A 16,190-nucleotide genomic window follows, 5' to 3' on the forward strand; every position below is an offset into this window, starting at 1 on the left:
GTAAAAGACTTTAAAAGTGAAATGGAGGAGTTGGTTTATATTTGGTCCAAAAGGCATTATTACACTTTAGCACTGTGTTAGATTAAGGTAGAAACTTGGGTCAAGAGACCAATTATTGTTGCAGTAGTACAGGTGAGAAGTGATGAGGGTCTGAACAAAGTGGAAGTCTTGTGGGCAGAGATGAGGGCTGGGGTTACTTACATGGAAACGATCAGGTCTCTGAATAGGTCTTTGGAGTGAGGGAGAATGAGAAGCGGACGATAAGACCCAGGCTGCCAGATCTTACAGGTAGTAAGTGGAAAGCAAAGATTCTGATCCAGGGCCTTGGATTCCAAATCCAGTACCTTACCCAACACTGCCGTCTCTGGAAAAGCAGAAAAGGCAAAGGTCCAAATCGTGCTACACTGGATGGTAGAAAGGAATGTGCGGCGGCCAAGGCCGAACGTGAGAGTTGTAACTGGCATTTATAGAGCTTCCAGTACATTTGAGCCTTCACAAGAATCCGGTGAGTTGGAGAGCACCGCTATTATTATGCCCGTTTTAAAGGTGGAGATTGAGGCCGGTGCAGGGCTATATTGCTGGTACCTGGGATCCCCTGCCTAGCCTTTAATCCCATGCACCACAAAGCCGGAATCACTTGCCTGATTGTCTGAATCAAGGCACTTCTCCAGGCTTCAGGAGTGGGACTCGAACCCTCCGAGCACCTGCGCGCGGCGGCGTCCTCGGGGTGCGACGGCTGGTACGGGAGGGAGGGGGGGAGGGGCGGCCAGGAGTCAGAGGCACGAGCTCTGGGAGCGAGGAGTGTGTGCGTGGTACGAGGGAGGGGAACGCCTGTAGAACCTGGGGTTGGGGCAGCGGTCTGAGAGCTGGAGGTGGGGCCTGTCTGACCCCCTGGGGCTGCCCTCGGACCCGGCCAGGCAGGCCAGAGCTGTGTCCCTCAAGGTAAGGAAGGACGACTGTCTCTTTTGTGTGGCCCTCTTCCCTCTAGGCTTCCCTTCCACTTGGTCTGCTTTCCCTTCCCCTCTCTTCTGTGATCTTATCCCCTGACCCCACTCACCCTCCCAGCCTCCTTCTCCAGCTTCTTACTAATTCCATCGTGCCCCAGCTACCTCCTCTTCCTTCCCATCCCGTCCCCTGTCTCCCTCCCTCCCTTCCCACTCCTCCCCTTCAGCCTCCTTCCCTCCTATCCCCCTACTTCCCATCCTACCCCCTCTACCTCCTCTCCCTGCCCACTCTGTCTCCATCCTTCCCACCTTTCTACGCTCAGCTTCTTTCCCTCTGTTCCCCCCACTTCCAATCTTGCCCTTCTATCTCCTCTCTCTTCTCATCTTGCCCCCTCTAGCTCCACTCCTCTTTTCTGCCCTCCCACTCATTCTCCTTCTCTCTCTTTCCACTCCTTCCCTCAACTTCCTTCCTTTCCTTCCCACTCTTCCACCCCAGTCTTCTAGCCTCCTTTTCCTCTTCCCTTCTACCTCCTTTTTTGCCTACTGTAATTACTTATCTGTAATTACTAAATAGTAACTGTTTCTCTTTTACCCAGGAACCCTGTGAGGGTCTTCCCCTCCTAGTTTGATTTTGTTGTTGTTTTTTCTTTTCTTAAAAGGGGCCATCCCTTGAGTAACTACTTAAAGAGGTCTATTCATTGAATGGGTGTATCTCCCTCAAAGTGAGAGTCTGATAAGACCTTTACCCTAAAGGGCCAGGGTCTCCCATTGCATCCTGGGCCATCTTCAGTCCTCCTGATGAATATCAGGCCACTGGACCCAGGTGGCTCAGGAGAAGAAAGTGAGGTTGGTGACCTTGCACAGCCCTCCCTCACTCAAATCAAAGTCAGCTGGAAGTCATGTCATCATCTTGATGTCATGGTCCTCTTCCAGAACAAAGGAGAAACACAACAACATTATTATGTGACTTCCTAATTGGTCTTCCCTCTTCCAATCTCTTTCTCTCTCTAATTCACATTCCACAGGGCTGTTAAAATAATGTTCCTAAACCACAGGTCCAACCATATAACAGCCTATCTCAGGGAAACACAAATAACGCTGCTCAGTCATTTAAGCCTTCCAAAGTCTGTTCCAGTCATGTTTCCAATTCTTGTATGACACTAGTCTCCGTTATGCTCTCTATACCCAATTCACATCACTTCAATGAGTCTTTATTTAGAACTTATTATAGTAAGATACTGTGCTAGGTCCTAGGGATAAAAAAGCCAAAGAGAACAATCCCTGCCCTCAAGGAGCTAGTATTCTAGGTGGGGATGCACAGATACATAAATACATAGTATGCACAAAGTAAATACAAAGTTATGTCTATGTAGGGCTTCAACAAGTAGGACAGTGGATAAAATGTCAGCCCAAAGTCAGGAAGACTCATCTTCCTGAGTTCAAATCCAGCCTCAGACGGTTGCTAGCTGTGTGATCCTGGGCAAGTCACTTAATCCTATTTGCCTCAGTTTCCTCATCTGCAAAATGAGCTGGAGAAGGAAATGACAAACTGCTTTGCTGACAAATCCCCAAATGGGGTCACAGAGTCAAAAGCAACTGAAGAAGAAGAAGAACCATAAATAGATTAGGAAGGGTCTTTTGGAGGAGGAGGAGGTAGTATGAGCTGAATTTTGTGATAGAGGTGAGGGAGAATATTCCAGGGATGGAGAATCAGACAGCCTTTGTGAAGAGTGGTATAGAGGTCAGGGGATGGACTGTCATATTGGAGAAAAGCAAATGGAGCAATTTGGTTTAAATTTAGAATTCATGAGGCGGAATAATTTGAGAGAGGGGTTTTAAATGTCAAATAGAAGAGTGTGTATTTTACCTTAGGGGCAATAGGGGGTCACTGAAGCTTCTTGAGAAGGATTGTGACCTGGTCAGATCGATGCTTTGGGGATAGCAATTTGACACCTGTGTGGAGAATGGATTGCAGAGGACTGAGACTGTGAGAGGAACTTGCTGGGACCTGAACATGGCATTTCATGACCTAAATTGTGCTTTTGCACTAACTTTACATTTTTAGAAGGCTGTTTTCTGTCTGTTGATACTGCAGTTGGCATTCCCACCTCCCACTTACCCGTTCAGTCAGACCATTCTATGTCTGGAATACACTCCCTCCTCACTCTTGGAATCTCAAATGTTAGCCTTTCTGGGAAATCTTTCCCTATGCCTTTGTATATCCCTGATGTCTTCCTACATTATTTGTGGAGATAGTATGTGCCTCCAAAGAATGTAAGATCGAATGAAAGCAGCAAAATATTATTCATCTTTTTCCCTCCTAGAGTTGCCCCCAAAATTTCACAGAACTGGAATTTTCAAGCTAAAAGAGATCTTAGTGATTTTCTACTTCAGGGGTGCTGAACTTTTTAAAGTGTCACGAACCCTGGTGAGTCTGGTGAGGCCTGTGGTGGGTCTCTTCTCAGAATAATGTTCTTAAATGAATAAAATACATGGGTCTACAAAAATAAAATACATAGGATTACAAACCAAATATTTTGAAATGTAATTTTCAAAAAAATATATGCTTTTAAAACCCCACAGTATCATTGACCCCAGGCTAAGAACTTCTCCTCTAGCCCAGTCTTCATATTCCACAGATAAGAAAACTGAGGCCCAAAGTGATTTAATGGTTTGGCTCGTCAGCAAGTCAAAGGACTAAAATACATTTCTCCTTATTATCATTTAAGTGTTCTTTTCCCTGTACCACACTACTTCTCACATTCCATATGTTTTTGTAGTCCTTATAACAATAGTTTAGTGGCAGTCAGGTGGCATGGTGGATAGAGTGCCAGGCCTGGAATAAGAAAGACTTATTATCTTCCTGAATTCAAATGTGACCTCAGACGCTGACTAGCTATGTGATCCTGGGCAAGTCAATTAACCCTGTTCACCTCAGTTTCCTCATCTATAAAATGCGCTGGAGAAGGAAATGGCAAACAACCCCGGTACCTTTGCCAAGAAAACTCCAAATGGGGTCATGAAGGGTCAGACGCTAATAAAAAAATGCCTGAACAAACATGGAAAGACAGACTGATAAACGATTTTTACAGAGTGGACAGGCCCAGATGGGTTGTGTAATTCATCATTGGAGGGAAGTCTTGAACTTATTAGCTCACAGATCTATTTGAGCATTTGAATTAGGGAAACTGAGGCACAGGAAAGTTAACTTACTTGTCTAAGTCACAGGACAAAGCAATGATGCAGCTGACTTTAGAAATTCAATCTTTTCTCCCAAGCTAGTATTCTTTTATTAAACTTCACTGCATCTTGGGAAACTGTTATTTTTTCCCCTGAGGACAGAAAAACTATTTTTAACAGGTTACTTGACAGCCAGGTGTATCTTTAACCATAGAGGTAAAAAAAAATGGCATGTGTTGCAGGAGGATAATTTAATAGCATTTTGGATTGCAATGACAAGTAGACAAAAATGTTTGCTTAAAGGAGGTTTAACATATAATAATAATAATAATTGATATATAGCATTTTAAGATTTTTTTCAAAACATAAAATTACCGTATTTGATAGTTATATATTGGTATTTGATATTCAGAAATATCAAATTTCTACGGACCAATAAAGCCTTCATTGGGCCCCTTAGTAAAGTTTTTGGATGTTTTATTACCATTTGAGGGTCCTTGATAGAACTTTTCTGTGCAGCCATTCATTTACTTATTAAAGGCAAGACAGTGATAAGCACTGGGGTTAAAAATAATAAAACAAAACAAAACAAAAAAACCCCATCATTGCCCTTAAAGAGTTTACCTTTTATTATCCAACATGTAAGGAGGTAAGTATAATAAAATATAGGATGTAATGGAGACAAATGAGAGATCCAGAGAAAGTACTCTAGAAAAATTTCATCATTGGGAGTTCATGACCTTCCTGCTGATTTCAAATTGATAAGTGGGTTTGAAAGATATCCCCTTTTTGCCTCAAGTCTGGCAAAAATCCCAATTCACTTCCAAAGGTTTAAGACCTGGAACATTAAAGTCAGAGCCCAAAATAACTTATTGAGGCTGAATTTCAAGTTTGTCAACAATAGAAATGTTGATGTGACCTAGAAACATGAAGTCTTCACTTACTGGAGTAGGAAAGAAAGAAGGTTGGTTGTTAGGGCTAAAATTTGTTTTTCCCTTTCTTTTTTATCCTTTGAGCTTAGACCAGTGCTTGTCACATAGTGCATGCTTAATAAATGCTTGTTGACTGACTGAATCAGGTTCTTTGCTTAACAGTTCAGTTATGAGATTTTAAAAACAAATTACTTTAAAATTCCATCTTCATCTAACCTTTCCCCTCAGAGTTGGAAAGTGAGAAAAATTGATTAAATAAACATTTATTAAGTGACTTCTATGTGCATAGCACTATAATAGGCACTGGGGATTCAGAGGCCAACACTAAGTCTCTATCCTCAAAGAGCTTGCAGTTGAATAAGGGAACTGTGGTATATACATAAATAAGTTTGATACAAAGTAGAGAGGGATAAGGACAAAGGAGATATTCAGAAAAACTTCCAAAAAAATTTGAGGAGGTAGAGTTGAAGAAAGAGAAAGAGCTGTAGGCATGGAGGATAGCTTGCAGGATTATGATGGGAGAGTCCAGGATGAGATCAAGGAACAACCCTTTGGAAACTTAAGGATTAATGGCCTTTACTTATCTTTTCAGTAAATCAGTTAACAGACACCAAATATCTACTATGTGCAAGGTACTTTTGGGAGTGATACAAAGAAATATGACTTAATTCCTGTTGTCAAAGAATTTGAGCTTTAATTAGAAAGAGGAGACAAATACTCAAAGGTCTAAATAAATAAAAAAAAAAAGCAAAAACATAGGAATTATCATAAGATCATCAGATTAGTGATTTTATCTCCTGTCTTAATTTGCCTTCACTCTAGGAGCCACATTATTTTATTTTAAAAGACATTTAAAGTGCTCCCAGGTGATTAAACATATTTTACTCTTTTTTTTTTCTTTCTTGCATGTAGCTCAGAGCAGTTGAGGGAAAGGTAGAAAGCTTCAGGGCTGCATAATAATGTAATCCCAGACCTAGAATCATCCAAATGTCTGAGTGTAAAGGAACTTAGAGATCATTGCCAGCCTTCTCTTTTATTTTTTTTTAATCATATTTTATTTTTTCCAATTATATGTAAAGAAAATTTTTACCATTCCTTTTTTAAAAAGTTTGAGTTCCAGTTTTTTCTCTCTACCCCCTCTTCTCCCTAAGCAATTTGATAGAGTTTTTATATATGTAATCATGTAAAACATATTTCCACATTAGTCATGTTGCGAATAGCTTTCTTATTTTAGAGCTTAACAATTTAGAGAAGTTGAGGTTTGCTTAAGGCTATGTAGATAATAAGTGACAGAATTGGAACTCCAACCCAGGGGTGGTCTCTTGACTCCATGGAAGTTGCTGAGTTGCTGAACTGAGTATGTCTATCCCCTTTTCAAAACTTTTGCTTGTAACTAAGAATTGCAAATTAGAATCTACTGGTAACATGGTCCTGTGATGCTTATAAGGGAACATATTTCACATGCCATGTAATAGATGCCAAGGGTTATTGTAACAGTTAAATTAAGGTACGTTGAGGCACAAATTTCCAAGCATGATCAATTTATTAGTAAAGCATAAATTTACCAATAAATAGAATCTTAGCTTTCTCAGCCAAGTTAAGACTCCAAGTGAGGGTACAACTCTCTTTTATAGTTTTGGGGAGTGCAGAACAAAGAATAGGACATTATTGGCAAGGAATAAGGTATGATTGGTTAAAGAAGCTCTACATCATGAGTGACAAAATCAATATGGTCATAGGGCTGAGATGTGAGAGACAATATGATTGGTTAGAAATTGGGAATGAGTGGCTAGCAATAGCCCCCTCCTTCCCTCCTGTGACTAAGAAATGTTCATTGAGTTTACTTGTAAGGTTACAGATAGATAGGTGGACCAGATTTCTTTGGATAGCAAACCAGATATCCTTGAAAGGTAGCTTGGTGGTGTAAAGATACTAGGACCAGATTTCCTGGTGTCCCCCCTCTTCCACCAAGAATAGCAGATTTCCTTCGGACAAGAATAGAACCATGCTTAACAAGAGAACTGGATTTCTGAACTTCACTTATTACAGGCCAGATGAATTTCTGAACTAAGTTCAGAGATAAAGAACCATGATGTGGGCAGTTATAGGACAAAAATCAATTAAATATAAATAGAATCAATAAAAATCATAGTGATACTGGTACTAACATTGGAAATCTTTAAGTCCAGCCTAATGTGTGCAGGTCTCTAGTGTTCCTAAAATGTTCTAGGCCAGACTTATTGCTCAATCTCTGATTCTATAGTAAGATATAATTAACCTAAGAACTGAAGGACAGTTAAGATTCCAATAGGAAGAGAGAAGGAAATGAGAATTCTAGGATGAGTGGTAATAGCTATGACATAGTTTATGTATAATTATCTTGGCTATATAAAAGAATAATGGGAGAGAAGTTAAAGAGATTTATTGGAATCAAATTATTAAGGGGCTTGAATGTACAATGTTTTGACTTTATCCTGCAAGCTATTGGGGAGCTTCAGAATGCTTCAGAATGAGGGAATGATATGATGAAAGCAGTGTTTTAAGATTAATCTTACTGCATTGTGGAGGGTGGGTTGGTGGGAGGAAAAACTGGAGGCAGAAACAGGTGGGAAGGTAGGGCAAGAATTCAGGTAAATTGCTGAGGACCTGTATCAGCATTAGTAGTAGGGATGAAAAGGAAGGAAAGAGAGCTAGGAGTTGAGGATGACATGTTGTAATGAGAGTTAAAGATCTTCCCTTCCCATTAATAGGCCTCACATAGAGCCCTTAAGGGAAGTTTGATTAGGGGAGTCTTGTTTTGTAGGAAGGCCCACACCTTTTGTTAATTTCTAATGAGGGACTGGGTCAAGAGGGTCGTGAAGCCCTCTGACTCTGAAAAGTGTATATATCCTCTGAGGTGAGGTTTTGTTTTGGGGCTTACTCTTTGGAAGAAAGTTCATGTGCCAGATGAGACTCTGGGTAACCTTTAAGAAGCCCCCCAGCTTTGAAAACCCAGGTGTTGGTGCTTCTCCCTCTGGAAACTATGTATATATATATGTAAGGGTCAGGCAATTGAATCTGTCTGTTGATATATGATGTATGTATTGCTTATGGTCAGAGAGAATCCCTACTTGTTGGTCTTTATTTCTCTGCTTGTATTTTCTCTTTTGGTGAATGTAATTAAAGAAGATTGTTGACCCCTTTTAAATTACTTTCCTTAGAAAAGGAGATTTAAGAACCTGTGTTAGCAGGCCATCGGGGGTGTGTCAGAGTGCTTGCTGCTATGCATGCAAATTTTGAGTCTTAGTGACTGAGAAGATGGTTGTACCCTTAAGTACTAGGGAAGTAAGGAAGAAGGGAGGGTTTGGGGAGGAAGGATAATGAGTTCAGCCTTTGAATTTAAGATGTCTACAGGTTCTCCACCTCAGAATGTCCAATGGGCAATTAGAGATTAAAGAATTGAGGCAGGAAAAAGATCTCTTGGAGTCCATTGAAACTGTGTTTCCTTAGAAGTACATAGATACAACCATCAGTGTTCTGAGTTACTTGAAAAGTGAGTACCCTATACATCCTCAAACCAAAAGTACATCCTCTGGGAAGCAGAGCAGAAACTTGATAAGGAGTGAAAAGACTTGTGTTTTGTTCTTGGTTATTCCATTAACTTGCTCTGCAGGGGAGGCACTTAGTCTCACCACGTTTCCATTTCTACATCTGCAAAACTGTGATAATTTATCATTTTGTATTATGAGCTCACTGGATGGAAGGCATAGTTTACCTCAATTCCACTTTCCCCCAAAGGGCAGCAGATGTCAGCTGATGTCTTTGGGCAACCCAGAAATTGAGTTCTATGAAACAAAAGATAGACTTTTTCAATATGAATCACAAAATATATATTCTTTCAATTCAATGGGCATTTATTAAATGCTTATTATGCGTGAGGTACTGTGTTCTAGATTCTGGGGATACAAAAACTAACTAGAAAATAGTTTGTGCCCCCAAGGAGTTTACATTCTACAGGAAGGGTACAACATGCATACAGATAAATAAATACAAGGTAATTTGAGTTGGGAGGCAACACCAAGTTCTAGGGCAGAGCTGCTTCTTTTTTTTTTTTTTTTTTTTTTTGAGGCCACAGGGTAAAGTGACTTGCTCAGGGTCCTACAGCTAGTAAATGTCTGAGGCTAAATTTGAACTGTCTCTTGGGTTGGTGTTGACCCCAGAACGTCTTAATCTTTTTATGTCATGTACACTTTGGTATTCTAGTGAAGCTTACAAACCCCTTCTCAGAATAATTTTTTAAAAGTAATAGAAGGAAATGCTAAATTTCAATTTTCCCATCTTAAAAAAAATGTATATAGTTGAATTCATTTAAACAGGGTGACTACTGTTAGAACATCATTGATAAGAATTAGTATACTAGAAAGCTATATCCATGGTATGTTTTAGATAGTATCAGGATTTCTTGTGCTCTAATGGTAGATACTTTTTGATATATTTATTTATTTAACAAGATTTTTTTATCTAGCATAAATTTGTTGGGGGCCAGGTCTGCAGAGTTCTGTGACTTCTCTAGATAATCTGCATCTAGGAGCTACGAAGAGTAAATGTTCTTTCCTCTGAGCCCATGTTACTTATTGTCTATGGAAGAGTTTAATTCCAACCCCAGGACTCAGGATAGCCTGAGTTTCAGGGGATATATTTAGATAAATAAGATCAGGAACATCCCACTCCTGGTCTCCAAGGGAGATTGAAATTTCCATCTTTGGGTGGAGCAGGAGGAGGCCTGTGGCTGGGTGCTCACTCCTCCACTCTCCTCTGTTCAAAACAAGTATTGGGCTAGAACTATTGGAGTCTCTTGCATATCAGCTCTTTACTGTCTGGGCTCTTTACTGTCTGGGCGTATGATGCATTCAAGATAAAGGTCACAAGCTCTCTGGTCTTTTGTGGAGAAAGTAGCCCCATCTTAGACTGGGAAGGTAATAACCTAATTTCTACCAGTTTAGATTTCTTTCAATAAATACCTATTACAGAAAAAAACAACTGTCTGCTCACAGATAGTAAGTAAACATTTTTATCCAATCAAACAGTGAAAAAGAAATCAGGGAGATAATACATTTTAATTTAGACCAGGGAATTTTTAATAGTATGGGCTCCTTCAACAATCTGGGGAAGCAGATTTTCCAATTAATGTTTTTGTATGTACAAAATAAAACATAAAGGATTATTAAAAATAATTCTATTGATGTAATTATCAAAATATTTTTTAAAAGTTCTTAGACCCTAGGCTTAAAGCACTTGGTTCATGTGATAGAATACCCAAGAGTTAAGAGGTTTTTTTGGCTTAGGAGCAAGATAAAGTCTCAGCTCAACCAAGAAGGGAATGACCTTACTTGAGAAGTCTGCTCTTGGCAATTTCTGGGTACGTTCACTAGGAATCAAGCAATATATTTGGCGGGGGGAGGGAAAGATGGACTAGTTTCCCTGCACTACTGTGGCTCCAGGAAATTCTGCCATTTAAAGTTCATGCCTAGCCACTGGCTCAGGCTCTTTCCTCTGCTTCTCTTCTCTCTTTCACACATGCATCACACATCTCTCAGACAATCAGTAATCCTGTTTGTCTATACATGTGCGTCCCAGGGTAGACTTTAGACTTTCAGGGAATTGCCCATACCTGTTTGAGCAGAGCAATCTTTGTTGTTGTTTGTTCAGTCACTTCAATGATGTCTGACTCTACATGACCCCATTTGGTGTTTTCTTGGCAAAGATACTGGAGTGGCTTGCCATTTGTTTCTCCAGCTCATTTTACTGCAGAGTAAATAGAGGCAAACGGTTAAATTATTTGTCCCAGGATCCTATCATACAGCTAGCTAAGTATCTGAGGTCTGATTTGAACTCAAGTCTTCCTAACTCCAGGCCTGGTTCTCTATCCACTTTGCTACCTTAGCTGCTCTTAGGCATAGCAGAAGCAAAGGAAAAGACTCCTCTTGTCCTCCATTCTACTCCCCTCAAATCTTCCCCACTCTGCTTGTTATTTCCAAAAATTCCTTTTAATTGTACACTGAATTATCACTCCACAATGAGATGTAAAAGAATGGAAGATACTAACACCCAATGTGAATTAGTGCATTCGTGTGAATCAGTTTGTCTAAGTGTAAATGGTATTTAGATTCTCTCCTACCTTGATAAAGGAAAGAGGTAAGAAAACTTGAAGAAACTGGATGCTTAAGTTTGGAGGTAAAGGGAAAAGAGAGCAGAAAGATGAAATACCTTTGGTCTCAGCTACCAGATGGTAGTGTTCTCCAGCACTTGTGTGCAGCCAGATATAAGCCTCAGGCAACAGCTCATGCTTCACGCCTTGTGTGACCTGGATAATGGACGACTCAGCCCTTGTGACATTCCTTCTGTTGTCTTCTATCCTGACTTTTTTTCCAAGGAGAAAAATAGATATTTTTAAGTACTTAAAAATGCTTTAAAAATATGTATTTTTAAGAACTTTTGAGTCATACTGAACCATATACTCAGGGCTCATGTGAAGGGAATCTTTCATTTTGCCTTTATTCAACTTCATTATGCCGTTCCTCTTGGACCAGTTTGGCTAAATAAAGCCTGTTTTCTGTTAATATTAACCTCACTTGGCTGAAAACAAAACAAAAAATCAAAACAAAGAAAAACCCTAACTCATGGAATGATAATATTAAGGAAAGACTTGATATTCCTGAGATAAGAAACCAAATGAGAGAAAGAAGGGAATGCAGTATCTTTAAAATCCTCCCAAAAGATTTTAATTATGGAAGAATTTCCTTGACCATGCTTTTAGTTATTTATCCAACATGTAAATCTTCCCTTCTCAGCCCATCTGACTATAAATGTAGCCTTGTGATTTTGTAAATGTAGTATTTTGCAAACTCGATGTTTAAATCTGTAATTTAAATGTTACCAATTTCTTTTAACCTGGTTTACTCAATCTTAAGTGAAAGTATTGTGAGATAATGAATCTGTTCAACTAGGCCTGTGTGACCTTTATGGCCATTAAGGCCTTAAAGGTGGTCAGTTCAATAAACTATGTGCCAGGCACTGTGCTAAATGCTGGGGATACAAAAAGAGGCAAAAGAACTTACAATTGAATGGGGGAAACAACGTGTAAACAAATGTATAAAAAGTAAGCTATTTCCTGGACAAAGAGGAAATAATTAAGAGGGGAAACACTGGAATGAAAAGGGATTAAGGGAAGGCTTCCTGTTGATGGTAGAATTATAACTGGGACTTAAAGTCAGAGAGGTGTAATTACTGTTGCAGCTCAGGGAGAACTTTCTAGGCACAGGGAATAGTCAGAGAAAATGTTTGAAGTTGAGAGATGGAACATCTTGTAGAACAGCCAGGAGCCCAGTATCACTGGATTGAAGAGTATATGTTGGAAGTAAGGTGTAAGAAGACTGGAAAGGTAGGAGGAGACTAGCATATAAAGGGCTTTGAGTGAAAAACAGCATTTTGTATTTGATTCTGGAGAGAATAGGAAACCATTGGAGTTTATTGATTGGGAAGGAAGGGGTAACATGATCAGACCTGGATTTTAGGAAAATCATTATAGTAGCTGAATAGAGAATGAATTGGAGTAGGGAGAGACTTGTTACGTATTTTAAAAAAAATTATTTCTTCATCTCTTGGTATAATTTTCTCTATACAAGGCTTGTCGTAATATCCAATCTTGATTCAGGATTATTTTTCTGTGAACCTGTGCTTAAGAGTAATAAAACCCAAGTTTTTGCCTCTATGATTTCAGAATTGTGACGGATTTGTTTGGCAGCAATAACCCATTACATGAACTCAAAGAGATGATTCTCCCATAATAAATTCAGCAAGCCATGAAGGCACAGGCAGCAAGGGTGAAAAGACTGGGGCTTCTGCTTCTGAAGCTCTCCTATGCACTCAAGGTCGTATTTATTTTGGAGGCTTTGAAAGGGAAGACCCAGGCAAGCATGCATTTAGTATGGAATACCAAATTGATAGAAAGATGTATGTATTTTTATTTCTATGTAAGATGATTCAGAAATGCCATTCAACTGGATTGATGTTATTTGAAAATAAGTTTTATTTTAAAATCCATAATATTGTTTGTTATTGTTAGCCTTCAGAATTTTCTTGTATTAGTTTTTTTTTTTTTTTTTGCGAAATTGTCGTGCAAGAAATGCTATGAATTTTGGGGAAAAAATGATAAATAGAGGGTGACATCACTGTATACTTTTGGGAATTTTATAAACTATTTTTTTTCAAAATCTCTTTTATTGGATCTTGCTTTGGGGGGCTTAAGGTCATTCCTCCTAGAATATTTAGTTAGCTGAAGCCTGTTTTCTGTTATTAACTTCATCTGGCTAAAAGTTGACTTATAATAATCATACCAAAGGAAGACTTTTTGATATTCTTCATTTAAGAAGCCAAAGGGGAGTTTGAGCTTCCCAAAGTGATTTAGTTATTTGTGGAAAGATTCACCTAGCTAACTATTTGTGGAAAGATTCCCCTAGCTAACTATTTATGGAAGAATTTCCCTGATTCCAAGCTTTTAGTTGTCTGTGTGACATGTAAATAAATCCCTTCTCCCCAAATAGCCCATTGGGATGCCTTTAAAATGTAGTCATGTAGTTGTTGGGATTTTGCAAACTCAGTGTTTAAGCTTGTAACTTAGTCTGCTTACTAATTTGTTCTAACTCTATTCAGCATTAATGGCATTGAAGGAAGTATGGGATTGTGAATTTGTCTTTTTTATTTTTATAGCCTAAATGAACATACAAGATTGCAATGTGTAAAAGAATTTATTTCTCTGACTGATGCAATTTCTTCTATAAAAGCTTGTTGGAAACTCCAGTCCTAATTCAAGGTGAATTTTCTACCTCTGAACCTGTGCTTAAGCATCATAAAATGTAGATTTTTATCTCTTTAATTTCTGCATTGTGGTAGATTTATCCAGCAGCAGTAATATACCACATGAGCTCAAAGAGAAGATATTTCTCCCTTAACTTAGAAAACTATTTCCTCTCTTAATCTGGAGGCTGTTAAATTATGAATTAAGTTGTTAGAAAATGTAGTCACAATGTTTAAAAACTGCTGAATATTTAATTGGGTATATTTTGCTTTAAAATGAATAATAATAATAACTTGCTGTTTGGGAAAAGTACAAGAGACTTTTTGTAAATTCTCCTCATCTGTGAAGTTCTTTGGAGACTTACCAGGTTCCTTGGGATCTTCTATTTGGGCAAGGTCATAAAATCTTATCAGCTTCGCTGATTGCATGTTTTTTTAAAAATAGTATTCTATTTTTTCCAACTACACATAAAGACAATTTTTAACATTCATTTAAAAATATTTTTGAGTTCCAAATTTTCTCCCTCCTTTCACTTCCCCTTTCCTAAGATGCTAAGCAGTTTGATATAGGTTATGTATGCGCAATTATGTAAAACATACTTCCATATTAGTCATGCTGTGAAAAAAAGAAACAGGCCAAAAGAAAAAAAAACATGAAAAAAATAAAGTGAAAATAGTTATGCTCTGAATCCCAGACTGCATCAGTTCTTTCTCTGGATACGGATAGCATTTTCCATTGTACGTCTTTTGGAATTGTCTTGGATCATTGTACTGTTGAGAAAAGCTCGGTCATTCATAGTCACTCATAGTACAATTTGCTATTACTGTGTACAGTGTTCAGGTTCTGCTCATTTCTCTTTGTATCAGTTGATGTAAGACTTTCCAGGTTTTTCTGAAATCCTCCTGCTCGTCATTTCTTATTTGCTGATAGCATGTTGTGAAATTCTAAAGTTCTGAAGTGGTTTAAGAAGAAACTGGGAAATCTCTACTGCTAAAGCGAGGGCTTACAAGTTTGATTCACAAGAAATTACTTTTATCCAATAGATTATTTGGTCACTGATTATGAAAATTATAGAATTTAACTGGAGTAGTCTGCATTGATATTCCACCTTTAAACCAACTTAGTCTCAGCAGACCTCAGATTTAAAGATTTCATATTTGCCTTAAGGGCTAATGTGCAGTACCTTAAGATACAAATATCCGCCAACATGGTTACAGTGGTAAGCATTTTTCTGGGTTTTCAGTGAACTATTACATATTCATTATATGTGTGTAATTGTAGAATATGGCTATTTTCTTAATATTCTGCTTTGAAGTATCCATCTGATACTATTTAAAGACGAAAGGGCTCATTTTACAAGATCGGTCCTCATGGATGCTTTTAAAGATTCTTTCTTCAGCCTGTTGTTCAGTCATATCCAACTTTATCCAGTTTTCCTGGCAAAGATACCCAAGTGGTTTGCCATTTGCTTCTTCAGCTCAATTTACAGGTGAGGAAATTGAGGTAAACAGGGTTAAGTAACTTGCCCAGGGCCACCCAGCTAGTCAGCGTCTGAGACCAGATCTGAACTCAGGAGGAGGAGTCTTCCTGACTCCATGCTTGGCTCTCTCTCCACTGAGCCTGAGTCAGTCTGTAGATAGCATTATACATATTGGATACAGGGTTCAAGAAGTGTGTAAAAACTGAAAGTCTCTGAACTTTGAGATGAATTATGGATTCCTAATTTCATGTTCTTCTTGTAAGTCTCTTGTTTATAAGGCTAGCTCCATAAGATTTGAACTATTTTTCACCACATGAACCAGTTACTGGAAGAACCAAATTTAAGAGGTTATGTCAGGCCTTTCTGAATTAGCAGGCTTTAGCAATATTACCTGGGGTAGTGAAGTTGACTTAGAACCAGGGAAATGGATCTGCTGGAAGGAACATCTCTCCAGAACTGCTGTGGGAACAAGGCCTATGGCACAGTTTCCAAAGGAAAAATGTTTCCCAAGATCCAGTGGTGACTTGGGACAAATAAGACTCCAGGTTAAATATGCTGATTAATTAGATATTTGGAGTGTGTTACCAGGAACAAGTTGGATCAAGGAAGTCTTATATTATTTAATGTAGATGATCATTATTATATTTTTCTTGTGTTAGCGTTCCCTGGTGCGTATGTTTGCCTGCAGATATGCCCAAATGGAATGTGGACACATGAATTTATAAATGAGAAGTATTGCAGACCTCTATGATCAAAGTGAGGGCAATTGCGATGGGAGTCTTTCATTACATTTTATTTTACCATTCCTTCTGGAACAT

The 16,190-nt window shown here is 38.7% G+C and overlaps 1 protein-coding gene and 1 long non-coding RNA gene across 6 annotated transcripts in view; one reads left to right on the plus strand and one right to left on the minus strand.

Moving 5' to 3' along the window:
- The window catches only part of LOC140520110 (uncharacterized), a 28,174-nt gene extending 27,594 nt beyond the window's left edge, over window positions 1–580 (minus strand). Inside the window, exon 1 of the long non-coding RNA XR_011972398.1 lies at window positions 202–580. This is a non-coding gene — a long non-coding RNA (uncharacterized lncRNA). The remainder of the gene's footprint in view (window positions 1–201) is intronic.
- The window catches only part of FAM178B (family with sequence similarity 178 member B), a 160,289-nt gene that overhangs the window by 2,039 nt on the left and 142,060 nt on the right, over window positions 1–16,190 (plus strand). Inside the window, exon 1 of one of the 5 annotated variants that reach the window (XM_072633784.1) lies at window positions 769–942. The exons of 1 other annotated variant lie outside the window; for it this stretch is intronic. The gene's annotated coding sequence lies outside the window, so the exon portion shown is untranslated. Of the gene's footprint in view, window positions 1–768; window positions 943–13,804; window positions 13,908–16,190 lie in introns of those variants that run through there. 3 more of the 5 variants (XM_072633789.1, XM_072633785.1, XM_072633790.1) reach the window with 3 other exon arrangements.

The sequence above is a fragment of the Notamacropus eugenii genome, chromosome 1 (assembly GCF_028372415.1).
Source record: "Notamacropus eugenii isolate mMacEug1 chromosome 1, mMacEug1.pri_v2, whole genome shotgun sequence".
Classification (NCBI taxonomy): Eukaryota; Metazoa; Chordata; class Mammalia; order Diprotodontia; family Macropodidae; genus Notamacropus; species Notamacropus eugenii.